The following is an 11,348-nucleotide window of genomic DNA, read 5'->3' on the forward strand; positions in this document are numbered from 1 at the left end:
TATAGTACGAGAGGGCATTCTATTAATTAGGTAACAAGCTGTAAGAAACGCTTCATCCCAAAAACGGAGAGGAAGGGATGAATGTGCCAGAAGTGCAAGACCTGTTTCAACTATATGACGATGATTTCGTTCGACTATTCCATTTTGCTGTGAAGTATGAGGACACGATACTCGATGAGTGATTCCTACTTTCTGAAAGTAGTGGTGAAGTTTTTGGTACTCACCACCCCAGTCTGACTGAACACTGCGAATTTTAGTGTTTAAAAGTCGTTCTACATGATTCTGAAAATTATAAAATACTTGTTCAACATCAGATTTGTTTTTGATAAGATAGATCCAAGTATATCGACTATAATCATCCAAAAAACTAACATAATATTTAAAACCACTTCTGGACATTTGAGCAGGTCCCCAAACATCAGTATGAATCAATTCAAGAGGAAAAGTAGAGACACGAATAGAGTTATTATAAGACAACTGATGACTCTTTTCACGTTGACATGCATCACAAACTAAAGACTCGTCACTAGGAAAATACCCTAATTTATTTGAATGCAAAATTGTCTTGACAACCGTTGATGTGGGATGACCAAACCGTTGGTGCCATTGCGATGAAGGGACCTTGACACTTGACAAACCATGACGCTGCGGAAGACTTCTAGGTTGACTGGAACGAGTAAAAGGAACTGGGTATAGGACTCCTTTACTTCTACCTAGTAGAAGTATTTTCTTCGTGGCTATGTCCTTGACAAAGAAAACATTAGGGTAAAGTTCAATGAACACATTATTATCTGTAACAAGTCTGTGAGCTGACAATAAATTTTTACTGATATGAGGAACATGTAAGACATTTTTGAGATGCAGAGGTCGAATTGAACCAGGAATTATTGAATGGCCAACATGAGAAATAGACAAACCTGCACCATTAGCTACTTGTACTTGATCTTTTCCATGGTAGCGTTCTTGGACAGTGAGGCGATCAAGCTCATTAGTCAAGTGATCTGTAGCTCCACAGTCCATAAACCAACCTGGTTCCTGATTGTATCCTGTTGATGTCACACTGTTGGCTCCACGGTAGTCTTCAGATTGGTAGGAGTGATTAAAGCGATTTCTGCAAGTGAGGGTTGTGTGCCCTGGTATGCCACATATCTGGCAACGGGGTCCACCATTGTTGCGGCTACGCCCTCTTCCTCGTCCACGATGACCTCCTCTGTAATTGCCTTTGTAGCCTGAGTTGTTGTTGTATCCACTGGTGTTATTGTAGTTGCGACGAGGTGTATTGTTGCTGCTTGATTCTTGGCGTGTGACATTATTGGCGGAAGACGAGAACTCCACAGTGCTTCCTATGGCAGTTGCTTGGGCCTCGTGAGCAATCAAATATGAGTAGAATTCTGGTAGTGTAACTTTCCTCTCGTTGCCGAGGACAGTGATAGCAGTGAATAAGTCACCGTGTCCTGGACCCAATCCTGCTAAAATATAACCGATCACCTCTTCATCATTCATCGGTTGTCCTATATTTGCCATTGTATCAGCGAAGCCTGTCATCTTTTGATAGTAATCTGCGGCGCTTAAATCTCCTTTTCTTGTTGTTGACAATTGTGTACGAATCTGAATTGAGTTCCCACGATGTTGAGCAGAGAACATGGTATGAAGCGCCGTCCATAGTTGCTGGGCGGTATTAGTGCAACGAATCAATTGAGGAAGCACTTCTTCGGTCATGGATGAAAGCAGACCTCCAATTACTGCTTGATCTTGAATAACCCATGTGTCGTATTCGGGATTTGGGGATTTCTTTTGGGATACAGTAGTTTCTTTGTCAGCGTCGCTGGTACCTGTGATAATTGTGATTGGGGGTGCCGGTGTGGTGCCGTCTAAATGACCGAAGAGCTGAACTCCCCTTAAGATAGGAACCACTTGAGCCTTCCATAGAAGGAAGTTTGTACGGGTTAATTTGCAGGATATGGCGGTAGCAATGGTTGAGGATTTTACCGGTGCAGACATTGTGGAAAGAAGAAAGAAGAAATACTCCAAAGAGCCGGATGAGGAATTAGGGCTTGACGTTGGATCAGGCTCTGATACCAAGTCAAAAAGAGTAATTTGGCTTGAATACCCTGTTTGGGTTATGATCTCATTTATATAACACAATTACAACTATAAGATCCTAATCTCAAGGATCTGATAATACAACAAGAATACATATCTTATATTTGAAAATATCTAACTAACAACCCTTATCTTTTCTTATCTTGACAGAGAATGCTAATGAACCATAAACAAGCGTTCATGTTGAGGAAGAATATGGTGTTGGCCAATATGAAGGGGTGTGGATGGCACCGATTCCACATAGGTGAGAAACGATGTTGACAGTTTTGGTAGTGATTAAGGAAGGAGATTTAGAAGATGGAAGGAAGAGGTTGCATTATTGAATCAAAGCATTCTTTAAAGCCATGTTTGATTAAACAAATGAATAATAGCTTAATGAACCCTCTCTAGTATTATATATTCTTATATCGCATATATAATGGGCACTGTACAACATGCCATGTCTGTAAATTACTTTATTATATATATATATATATATATATATATATATATATATATATTAGCATAAAATCTCTATAAGCAAGATCAAGAGATGATCTAAAAAGATATCAATACTCACAGTAACTTAAAGGGATAATGACTTAAAAATGTAACAAACTTTCGACTTTTTCCACATTTAGTCACTAAATTTTTTTTTATTCTCTATTTGCCACTGAACTATAGAAACTGTTCACATTTTGTTACCAGTCATAAGGGTAAAATATGAACAATTTTCGATAGTTCAGTGACAAATAGATAATGAAAAAAAGTTTAGTAACTAAATGTGAACAAAGTTGAAAGTTCGTTTCCCTTTAAAAAAAAATTCAATAACTAAATATGAACAAACTTTCTTCTTGTATTATGGTTTAGCAAATTATGTATGTTTGCTAAATTTTAAAAACATTTGTTGATTAAGAAAATCTATGGAAAAAAAAAAAAAAAAACAAAACCCCGAAAAAGGTATAAAAAACGAAAATTGAAACCAAATTATATGTATAAGTTTTATGTTATAAAACTACGCAATATTATATGTAATTATCCTAATATTATAGATATGAATTTTGTGTGAAAATGGTATACAATTTCTTAATAACTATGGGTGAAAATGGTTCACTTTTTTGTTAAAACAAAATCAAATTGGAAATTTTGATTTTTTATTTTGGTAAATACAAAACCATTGATTTTTTATTTCGGTTTCGGTTTTCGTTTTTTTAATATATTTTTGGGGTTTTGTTTTTTATTTCATAGGTTTCTTCATCAACAAATGTTGCTAGAATTTAACAAAAATAAATAATTTAATAAAACATAATACAAGAGGAAGTTTGTTCACATTTAGTGATTGATTTTTTTTAGAGGGAAACAAACTTTCGACTTTGTTCACATTTAATCACTAAACTTTTTTTCATTATTTATTTGTCACTGAATTATTGAAATTGTTCACATTTTACTCTTATGACCGGTTGTTACCGGTTATAATGGTAAAATGTAAACATTTTCAATAGTTCAGTGGCAAATAGATAATGAAAAAAGTTTAGTGACTAAATATTAACAAAATCGAATGTTTGTTACCCTTTCAAGTCATTATCCCTAACTTAAAAATATATATATCATATTCCCATATTTTTGTAAGTAAATATTTGTTTTAAAAGATAATGTCCCCAACAAAAATAATATATCATCAAAAAAAACATTAGACAAATTACATGATTGGTCCACGTGGTATGCATAAGGAACGGATTCAAGACAATTATCTCTTACGTGCTACATGTGGTTTCATTTTTTTTTTTTTTTTGCGTAATTAGTCCTTGCCTATGGTTACATTTTTTATAACTGGTATGAAATTAATATTTTATCTCTTATTATATTTTTTTTTCTTTTATTTAAATTTAAAATAATCTTTTTTGTAACAACTGAATGATTTTATTAGATCAATCTATCAACCAAAAAATTCTTTGTAATAGTCTCTTTACCGAAAAAGATGGTATTTCGAAAGTTCCAAAGAAGTCAAAGTTGAATAGTAATCAATATATCAACAAAAATTGAATTTAACATCCACGAAACACGACTAATAATAATCCTCATATTTCAACTCACAAAAAAAAGCATATAAATAGTAGATTAATCTATCAACCATTTTTTTTTGTAATAGTCTATTTACTGAAAAGAATGGTATTTCGATAGTTCCAAAGAAGTCACCTCATAATCATAACTATAGAATCCAAACCCTTTCAATTAATGTTGGAAATATGTACTAAATCAAGCCAAACAAAAACATCATCGAGATCAATAAAGATCGTGTTAGAGTAAGAATGTAATCAACCAATGAAAGTAACATCTGATTTATAGTGGAAAAACCCCAAAATCAGGGAAAACACCACTTTGAAAGAACACTATATTAATCTCAATAATTTTAAGGGTTACAATGGTTGTTGGTAAAAAGGGGAACACAAGGATGATAAGAAAATATGATATAATATCTTATATATAATAATAACTAGAAGAGTCTTAATCTAACTCTTATACTTTATTGGCAAGAAAAACAACACGACTAGTTGTATATGACAGATGTCAATTTCTTAGGTACCAATTTTGGAATAGTTGGAGCATATCTACCAAACTCCACATTGCGACGAACTGATCTTTAGCAACGTAACCTTCAACCATCAAGAGAAACGAAAAACATATAGTTTTCAAAAGTCGTTAACGATTTAAATTGAAACACCAACCAAATTTGAACAAAGTTCAAATTTGGCGGTTTGAACCGGCTTCGTCATCATGTCAGTCGGGTCGGGTTGTGCTTGGTGTTAATCTTTATCACCATGATATCGCCTTGGGCTATGACATCTCTGATGTGATGGTGTCGTATTTCAATGTGCTTCGTTCGCTCGCGGAACATCGAATCCTTCATGAGGCATATCACACTTTGATTGTTGTAATAAATTGTAGTGCATGAGAAATCACCACATAGCTCACCGTACAACCCTCTAAGCCAAGTAGCCTCTTTATATGCTTCCAAAATAGCCATGTACTTAACTTCTGTAGTAGAAAAAGCAACAGTAGATTGAAGTGTAGCTTTCCAACTCCTGACACAATCACCGATAGTAAAAACATAACCCGTGAGGGATCTTCTTTTGTCGAGACTGCCTGTATAATCTGAATAAACGTATCTACATAACCCAATTGTTGATTTCCCAAACTCCAAACAAGCATTAGAATTAACTTTAAGGTAACGGAAGATCCATTGAACAGCTTTCCAATGTTGCTTTCCCGGATTAGCCATAAAACGACTTACAACACTCAAAGCATGTGATAAGTCGGGACAGGAACAAACCATAACATACATTAACGATCCAACTAAACTTGAATAAGGAACCTTTGACATCTGATCAATTTCATCATTTATTTGTGGGGAAAGTCTAAAAGAAATCCTAAAATGATCGGCAAGCGGTGTACTTACCGGTTTGACATTTTGCATGTTGAATCGGTGTAGAACTTTGTTGATGTAGGTGTTTTGTCTTAAGTATAACTTGCATATGGATCAATCCCTTGAAATTTCCATGCCAAGTATTTTCTTTTAATCACCCAAATCTTTCATCTCGAACTCCCGACTAAGTCGGTTTTTCAGTTTGGTAAAGGCAGACTTGTCTTTTGCAGCTATAAGCATATCATCAACATAGAGTAATAAGTAGATAGGTTGCCCTTTTTTGAATTTTAGGTAAACACATGAATCATAATCTGATCTTTTAAAGTTTTGAGATATCATGAAGTTATCAAACTTCTTACACCATTGTCGGGGTAATTGCTTTAAGACATAAAGTGATTTCTTTAATCGACACACCAAATCTTCTTTCTCGGGAATAGCAAACCCTCCAGGTTGCTTCATGTAAATGTTTTCTTCCAAGTCACCATGTAAGAAAGCGATCTTCAAATCAAGTTTTTTGAAGCTCCAAATCAACTTTTTAAAGCCATAGTTTCTCTAACTTCATGTCATGACTTCTTGGTTGTGATTTCAAACATATGACTTGATGTTTGCTTTTAATTTCTATCTAGTGAATTTGATTTTGCTTCAATCGAATGTTTGATTCTAATTGTGATTCTTATTGGCCATTTGAATTAGGGTTAGGTCATTCAAATTATCTCTTTTACAAAATCCGTAAATATTTAGTGAAATAAACAAGTAACAAGCACTAAACCGATTTTCATTGAATGAATTTAGTGTAAATCTTATTCACACACTCTTACACTCCCGAGCTTGTGAGGAGTATTGCGTGTTGTTGGGAACATTCAAATAAAGTTTAATGCAATCTTTCAATCTAATTCTAAGAACGTGTTTAGGTTAGGTTATTAAGGTTAAGGTTAATCAAAGAGCTTGTTTTGGTTAATTAATGTGGTGAATGGGAAGTGTTAGAGCTTGTTAACACTTTCAAGTACCAACTTAGATAGAATTTAGCAAATATCATGTTGTCTTGGAATCACATTGCTAATTTGTCATACATAGAGTTGGATTTCTTACAAATTCTGAATTTAATTCACTCATTTAGTTGATTACTTATGCTTTTAATTGTTTGTTTAATCATTGCGTTCTAAACCTCCCTCTCTTTACTATTGGTGACCATATTACGTGTGCAAAGAGGTATAGACCAATTGTCTCGTGTCTCTGTGGATCGACCCTACTTGCCTTGTACTACCTTTTAGTGCAATATAGTAGTGTTATTTTGGAGTATATCGTACCCCTTTATTTGTTGGTTTTGACATGCCTAACAGTACGAATGGAACTATGCTTGACAACATGAGAAAACACACCCGTAAAATCTATATCGGGTATTTGGCTATACCCTTTTGCAATGAGTCAGGCTTTGAATCTTAAATCTTCCTTTTTCTTGTACACCCATTTACACCTAATTGGCTTCTTTTTCTTGGGTAATTTGACAGGTTCCCAAGTCTGATTCTTCTCTAGAGATTTCATTTATTCTTGCATTACATTCATCCACTTGTCAGAATCAGAAGTAGAAATTGCTTCGGTATACGATGATGGCTCTTGATAATTTTCAATTTCTTCAGAAACTAAGAAAGCATAAGCTACTTAATTAGCAACGTTAGTGAACCTACTAGGAGGTCTAATAACCCTCCTAGGTCTATTGGTTGTAATTGAACGAGATAGGGGGAAACAGCTTAAAGTAGTCGATCAAATATTGTTACCCGGGTTGAGCGAATTGTCTTGATTTTCGGTATTTTCAGAAGCGAGTGTGCCCCACCTGAATTTAATTACTCTCATGGAAATCAATATGATTAGAAAAATCCCGGTATGAGTCTAAAATATTTGGCAAAGAACCATATTGAGAATTGACGTGACTGTTGGATGAGTAGTACATCACAGATTCGTTAAAAACGACATTTCGGCTTATAATTACTTTGCTTGTCTCGGGATTCCAAAGCTTGTATCCTTTCACCCTTGATTTGTAACCAATAAAACGCATTTAATATCTCTAGGATTTAGCTTATCAGTTACCATTCACAACATGAGCATATTCAACACACCCAAAAATCCGCAACTCTAAGTACTCTACGGGCGAACCAGACCAAACATCAATCGGAGTCTTCTTGTCCAATGGAATTAAGGGTAAACAATTGATAAAATAACATGCCGTGGAGGCTGCTTCATCCCAAAGTCAATGATGTAAAGATGCCTGGGATAGCATAAATCTATCCTTGCTAATAATGGTGTGATTCATCTGTTCGACTACATTGTATTGTTGCGGCGTATGAGGAACAGTGTAGTGACAAACAATACCTTCAGATTTGCAAAATGATTCTAACTCTTTTGAACAAAAATTCCATCCCATTATTAGTCCTTAACTTTTTAATATTCTTCCCAGGTTGATTTTCAATCATAATCTTCCATTCTTTAAAGGTAGAAAATGCGTTAGACTTGTTTTTAAGAAAATAAGACCATACCTTTTGGGAGTAGTTATCGATTATCGTCAACATATAACTTGCCATTGGTGGTGTGTTTGCCAGTATTGAACTTTACCCGCTTAGATTTACCGAAAACGCAATGTTCACAAAATTCCATCTTATGTTTGTTGAAACCATCAATTAGACCTCATTTATTTAGTTTGAACAATCCAAGTTCACTCATATGGCCTAATCGACAATGCCATATTTTAACTACATTGGTTTCTGAAGATGTGGTAGACAAAACTGGACTAAAATTGGAAGCAATTTCGGGATTAACTGAAGAATTGTGTTTGTGATCGATTTTGGAATTTGTAGATCCTTTGGTGATGATTTTTCATGAGATCAGGTAGATGATTATTAGGAGATACGGTACTAGCAGAAGCAGATATATTTGTACCCCGAACATAGTACGATTCATTTGATTTTTGCAAATTAGCTTTAATAAACACTATAGAACCTTTTGAGATCTTTAGCATACTATCTCCACATGTAAATTTGTAACCTTTGTTGTTGAAGACACTAAGTGATATAAGGTTTCTTTTCATCTTCAGGATGTAATGAACATTGGTCATTGTACGAATAGTACCATCAAACATCTTGATACGAACATAGCCGATTCCTTTAATTTTGCATTGTGAATTGTCAAATCCAAGAACGGACCCAACATTGAGAATTGGTTCAAAGGTGGAAAACCAATCTTTATTTGGGCACATGTGATATATACAGGCCGAGTCAAGAATCCATTCGCTATGAATATCGTCAACCCCGACTATAATCGTAAGAACTTCATTGTCGAATTTGTTGTTGTCACGAGCACAATTAGCCGATTTGTCTTCATCTTTCATTTCCCCGTTTCTATTTTCTTTATTTTTCAACTTCTAACAATATGAAATATCATGACCATCTTGGTGAAATGTCTGCAATTTTTGTCTTTGCCTTTGCCTCTAGATTTGGAACGCCCTTTCTTTACATGAAAACCCCTATCTTTGGAACGACCTCGAACCGATAACCCTTCGGCTTGTGAACTACTTGCCCCGTTTGAAGATACCATCTCTTTCATCTTTTCTTCTGAGTACAAAGCTTCATAAACTTCATGTAAAGTAAAGATGTCGCGACTATAAAGAATTGTATCTCTTATGCTTGAGTAGGAGCTCGGAAGAGAGAATAAAAGAATCAAACCAAGGTCTACTTCGTCATACTTAATTTCTAAAGTCGCTAAATCAGATACGATCTCTTTAAAATCAAAGATGTGGTTAAGTAAATTACCTCCCTCTTGAAGCCTATGTAGAAAAAGATTTTGCTTTAAATGCATCTTACTCGTGAGATCTTTTGACATGCGTATTGACTCGAGCTTTAACCAATCGACAACCGCAATTTTTTCATTGAGTACTTCTTGGAGAATTTTATTGTGGAGATGTAACCGGATTTGTACCAGGGCTTTACGATCCTTCTTTATCTCATCGGGATTCCAAGTAGCTTGAGGTTTACTTCCTGAATCTAATGCATCGTCGTAATCCACTTGAGCCAAAAAAATCTTGCATCTTCACTTGCCAAAGTGAAAAAAGAGTGTCACGATCTAAAAGTGGAAGATCGTATTTGACAGGAGCCATAGAGTAATCGATTTGTTTTAAAGGCTTAATAAAAAACACTTAAAGTGGTTAATATTTGGATTTAATAAAATCGATAAATAGGTTGGATTAAAATTTCTAAAATATAGGAAGGAATGATTTTATACGGGGCTTTATAAAAACACGATTTTTAATGATATATGGGCTTAAAAGAAACTCTAAAGATGGTAGCTTATATGTGCTTAAGGAAGAATTAGAACGAGGGTTTTATAATAATAATAATAACTATGCAATCGTTCAAAGGAAAAAAGAAAACTTATACGTGGGGTTGGAAAGAAAATGACCTAGGCAAGAATTATTAATCCAAGAACGATCGATTAAGTTTGTTGGTGCTCGATCGTAACAAAAAAAAACGACGGAAGAAGAGTCTCCAATAAAAGAAGCATCAATCAAGCAGTTGGTATGTCTATTCCATCAAGCAACACATATATGCCTCTAATCTTTGACCACACTTTGATACTACTTGTTAGAGTAAGAACGTAAACATCCAATGAAAGTAACACCAGATTTATAGTGGAAAAACCCAAAAATCGGGAAAAAAACCACTTTGAAAGAACACTATATTAATCTCAATAATTTGAAGGGTTACAATGGTTGTTGGTGTAAAAATGGAAACGAAAGGATGATCAGAAAATATGATCTAATATCCTATATATAAGAATAACTAGAAGAGTCTTAATCTAATTCTTATACTTGATTGGCAAGAAAACAACACAACTAGTTGTACATGATAGATGTCAATTGATTGGGCACCAATTTTGGAATATTTTGGAGCATATCCAATAGGTCGGGATGGTAATGTTGCACCATTTTCCAATGAACCTCCAGAGGTCTGACGTCACTTGGCATGGGAGAAATATATGTGTATTATCCTCAATATCTGAATTACAAACGCCACAAACAATAGTCGAAATATCCACAACATTCAAACCCAAGTTTAACTTAGAAGGAAGTCTTTTTTTCTGAAGCCGTCAATTAAAAAAGTTCACTTTACTTGGAATGAACTCATTCTACCTTGTAGGAATCGTACCATCTGGGAGGATATAATCATCTATACACCTTCAAACTTTTGAAACCGTAAACTTATGGCCGACACCCAAATTCCAAAACCACATGTCGTTAGAATTGGAAAGATGATAGCCAGTAAGTAAATTTTGCAACTATTGAACACGAGTTACAAGATTTCCTACAAGAATCGGCCTAGTCCAATCTCACTCCATTCCCACTCCCACTGAACTCTTTTCCATCTCTTACATATAGTACAATATTTTTTCATTTCCAAGATATACATGGAAATTGTCTCATTAAAGTGTTGTCTCCAATCGATTGATCTTGCCAAAACAACGTAGAAGATTCGTCACCATCTACCCTGTTAATAACATTATTAACAATAATAACAGATTCATCCAATTGATAAATTGTAACAATAATCTTTCACCACACCCCCTAAGTCGAAATGGATCCAACCCGATTCAGCCTCAATCTACCCTCACGGCTATGCAAACATTTTAGAATCTTACACCACAATTCATTATTATTATTATTATTGAGAAAATGTCATTTCCATTTAAACAAAAGTGTCTTGTTAAAACCATTCAAAGACCCAATATCCAACCCACCTGTCATTTGATTAGCCAAAACAACATCTCATTTTATCCAATGAATCTTTTTATCACCTTA

Source organism: Lactuca sativa, chromosome 6, assembly GCF_002870075.4.
Source record: "Lactuca sativa cultivar Salinas chromosome 6, Lsat_Salinas_v11, whole genome shotgun sequence".
Lineage (NCBI taxonomy): Eukaryota > Viridiplantae > Streptophyta > Magnoliopsida > Asterales > Asteraceae > Lactuca > Lactuca sativa.